Below are 4518 nucleotides of genomic sequence, written 5' to 3' on the forward strand. Positions count from 1 at the left end.
TTATATGGGTGCAGTACTACCTCAATAAGACAGTGTATGTTCTGTTACATGGGAACAGTCAGGTCCACTAAAGGGAAACTCTGTGGCAGGACAGTGTTTGATTATACAGGCCCACAAAAACACGCTGGCCATCTGCACGCACTTCAGCCCTTTTTGCCAATGCTGCCAAATGCAGACTGAGCAGTCTCTTTTCTTTACTTCTAACTGCATTCAGGGATCATTTCTTCTTATTTGGCTCTGTTCTTTCACTCCCTGCTCTTACTCAATAAAAGAGGCGGCTCCATTTTTATTCAGCTCTTTCTCTGGGACTTTGATTCAATCAATCCACCTGATGGTAAAACTGGCAAGCAGCACTCTTTTCATTTCTTAATATTTTGCTCAGTCAAAATGAATCAGGCTCCGGATTGGACACCCCTGCCCGAAACCATAGGTTGTCCAAGGCATTTTACAGCAATCTGAAAAGTCAATGAAATGACCTCAACAGACATGGAAATGGAACTTAATTCATCTTGAACTTTCAAGACCAGGACTGGGCAACTCTGGCCTTCAAGATCCACTTTCCTGCAGAATTTAATTCAATCCTAATTAAACACACTTGAACCAGCTAATCAAAGTCTTGAGAAACTTACAGAACAGCGTGTTGGAGCAGGTTGGAGTTAAACTCTGCAAGACATCAGTCCTCCAGGAGCAGGACGCTTATAAAGCTGGTTGACAATAATCACAATTCTTTTTAATTGCAATCTGATGACCATTCACTGGATGTGATGAAGTAAGTGGTAGTAGTCTATCGCTTCAGAAATTATGGAGTCTTGTTGAATTGGTTTGTACACCAGATTGAGCAGACCACTGCTTTGTTGCATTCATTTTGTTACACGACTGGATGGATGAGCTGGGAACACACTGGGCCAAGCATCCTGAGATCCCTGGATAAAGATGTGTATAAACCAAGCGGCAACCTTCCGGTCTCTCACTCCTGAAACCAGCACGGAAGTGACTAAAACTGCAATTCATCGACTGGCCGCTAGAGGCTGGCTCCAAAAGGGAGTCAGTCCCATAGACCCCCCATGTTAAAATGCCCAACTTTACAGCAGAAAAAAATATGTTTACAGCCTCGTACAAAAAGTGCTTTTGGTCTATATAGCTAATTTTGCCCGATGTTGTTTTAGAAAGTTCAATGCAACCATGTGACTTGAGATATCTGATGCAGAATGCTACACCTTGCAGCATGCATGAAAGGATGTGTTTGACCACAAATGTCACCAAGTCTGGCACGATATGTTTGCATGGCTGCGCCACTGGTAGAGGGTTCATTTCCCTTTGCAAAGAAAGCGGTAACAAAGCCTGCCTTATACTGCCATTACGGCCAGCTGGCAAAGGCAACATCAATGTCTCACTCTCCTTAAGGCAATGACCCAGATACTATTGACGACTGACCAGTTGCTTAATAAAGCATCCACTGTCTGCCTAGGCCCAATTTGCCATTTTTGGCTTGGGAAGAAATATCTTACATTCCTTATAACCATTTTACCCTCCAAGGCAATCAGGGAAATATAGCTTTTTTATTTTTAGTAATTATACCTAACAATGTCCTGAGAAAATATTTAGGACGTCTGAATAAATAAAACATCTTAAATCATCTCTGATGAGCTATTTTCACACTACAGCTTGGTATCAGAAACTACCTTATGATATGATATGACAAAATGATGCGTTGCAATTCAATACATGGCAATGCATCATAATATCCTAACTGGCTCGTGATTGACATTATGCCAAATGCACAAGAGATCCAACATGTCCATGAGACAGATTGAAACTGCGGTATCAGTTTCAATCTCTGTCGCAGGTTCACTTCACTGTTGTACAGCTCTGACCACAAACAAAGCAACGGTTTTAGTATTTGCACCTATTTTTTTATTTAATTATTAATATTTCTGGTTATTGAAAACTATGGAGATGCAGAAGCCTTCAGATAAATGATCCCTTTTGATTCATTAATTGGTTCCACCCTAAACCTCAAATTTAATTAATTTGAAAACCAAGGCTTTTTCAAATAAAAATAATAATTAAAAAACTCAGTAACTGAATTTGGAAGTTACAAATATTCTCAATTCAGTACCGAATGAAACACAACCTTGTTCGGATACTCTATAAGGCAATCCATCTTAGGGTTAGTTCACCAAAAAAAATAAAATGCTATTATTATTTACCTCACTGTTTATTTGAGTTTAGTATAATCTTTGAACTACTATTTTGAATTTTGTATTACTATTTTTTTTCAAAGTAATGCCACAGTAACTCATTGTACTTCAAGTACAATGCACATAGACCAAATGAGCAAAATACTGTAGTGCAACTGCAAACTTTTAACTCATTTGATTGACAAGATGCAAATTCATAATTGTCAAAGTGACAAGTGCTGGTCTCTAGACGCCAATGTCTGAACCACTTTTAGCCCTCAAACTCTCTCTGGAGCTTATGAAAAACACACACACACATCAGGAGGGGAAATATCTGCACTTCATGAAAGTGACTGAAATAACATCAGCAATATGCTTTACAGAGTTTCTCAGCTGTAGAAGGGACATTATGTGGAAAAAGGCTTCTGGGTCAGCTCACATTCACTTATAGTTTCCACAAAAATGAAATCTTCCACAGTTCTTGAATCTCACTTGACACTGATGTATCTTCACACAGCAAGTTTATTGTGCAGTTGTTGTTCTGTGGTTACTTACTAATGTGAAAAAAGCCCTTAGTGTCTGTGGTATTTTTGGTCTCTAGATAAGTCTTAATAAAAATCGTGCTCGTGATGACATTTCTGCAAAATTATTTTATGCTGCTTCTTGCATGTTTCGAAATTTCCGTTAAGTTGCACTAAAAGCATGTTCAGTTTTATCCAAAACATATTAAAGGGATAGTTCACCCAAAAATGAAAATGTGATGTTTATCTGCTTACCCTCAGGGCATCCAAGATGTAGGTGACCATTCTCAGTCATGATATGAAGTCATCCTTTCAGCCAGATGAGTCCATCAGTGGTCCTCAACTCTGTTCCTGGGCATCCACAGATCTGCACATTTTGTAAGCCTCCCTTATTTACACATAATAACCCAGGACATAGGTATGACCTCATATTAAAGTTGTTGAAATATTAACAATTGTTTCTCTCCACTGATGACATCATGCTTTTCCTCTGTATCCAGTAGACGAGTCCTCCTTTTGTGATCCAGATCACAGGACCACATAGTCCCGCAGACACATGAGATTTACAGTCATTAAGATTTGCACGATTCCATGATTATTCCATCGTTTTCATGCAATTACATAATAATAATTAATTAACACATTTATGCATTGGGCAAAGCAATTGACATTGCATTCAATGCATGCATTCCCTAAAATTTGCACCCATGACCTTGGTGGTGATATTTATAGTGCATATTCTAGGTGAGGTGAAGATATTCCTTTAAAGCCTATAGTTTTTATTATACTAGAGAGCTGAGGATGTTGTTTTAGAAAGTTCAATGCAACCATGTGACTTGAGATATCTGATGCAGAATGCTACACCTTGCAGCATGCATGAAAGGATGTGTTTGACCACAAATGTCACCAAGTCTGGCACGATATGTTTGCATGGCTGCGCCAGTGGTAGAGGGTTCATTTCCCTTTGCAAAGAAAGCGGTAACAAAGCCTGCCTTATACTGCCATTACGGCCAGCAGTGGTGTATTAGAGGTAAAAAATGATATAAATACTGTTCGGTTTGATATAAATAATGTTCAGAAATTAAATGTACTATAAGGTTAATGCTGTATTGAAAATCTCGTAACAAAAGCAAACGTGAGACAAAAACAGATTTCCTGAAGCAACCATGCTGTTTTATCTTGCTTCTACGAGTCTTTAAGCTCTTTTATCGCAACTCATGTTTCATGAGACTCGTACCCGAGTGCCCTGCATCACAAACTCAATGGCGTACCAGGTGAGCTACTGAGCAATTTTACTTTTTTAGATAAGCCATACATATGGAGCTGGTTATGTGGAAACATCAAAATGCATTAGTTTACAAATCATGCACTATGATAAAAGTGTTTCGGGGTCATAACATGGTATTGTGCGAGAAATCATCATCAAAACAAGTCTTAATCAACTCATAATCCGCTCCTGTAATCATAAGTGTGAAGAAGGAATAAAAGCAGTTGGTGTTTTACTCTCACTAGTGTTCATTTCAACTGGTACACTCTAAAAAATGCTGGGTTAAATATAACCCAGCGCTGGCCATGCATATGGAGCTGGTTGTGTGGAAACATCAAAATGCATTAGTTTACACATCATGCACTATGATAAAAGTGTTTCGGGGTCATAACATGGTATTGTGCGAGAAATCATCATCAAAACAAGTCTTAATCAACTCATAATCCGCTCCTGTAATCATAAGTGTGAAGAAGGAATAAAAGCAGTTGGTGTTTTACTCTCACTAGTGTTCATTTTAACTGGTACACTCTAAAAAATGCTGGGTTAAATA

This window comes from Sinocyclocheilus rhinocerous, unplaced genomic scaffold (genome assembly GCF_001515625.1).
Source record: "Sinocyclocheilus rhinocerous isolate Xijiao unplaced genomic scaffold, SAMN03320098_v1.1 scaffold1052, whole genome shotgun sequence".
Classification (NCBI taxonomy): Eukaryota; Metazoa; Chordata; class Actinopteri; order Cypriniformes; family Cyprinidae; genus Sinocyclocheilus; species Sinocyclocheilus rhinocerous.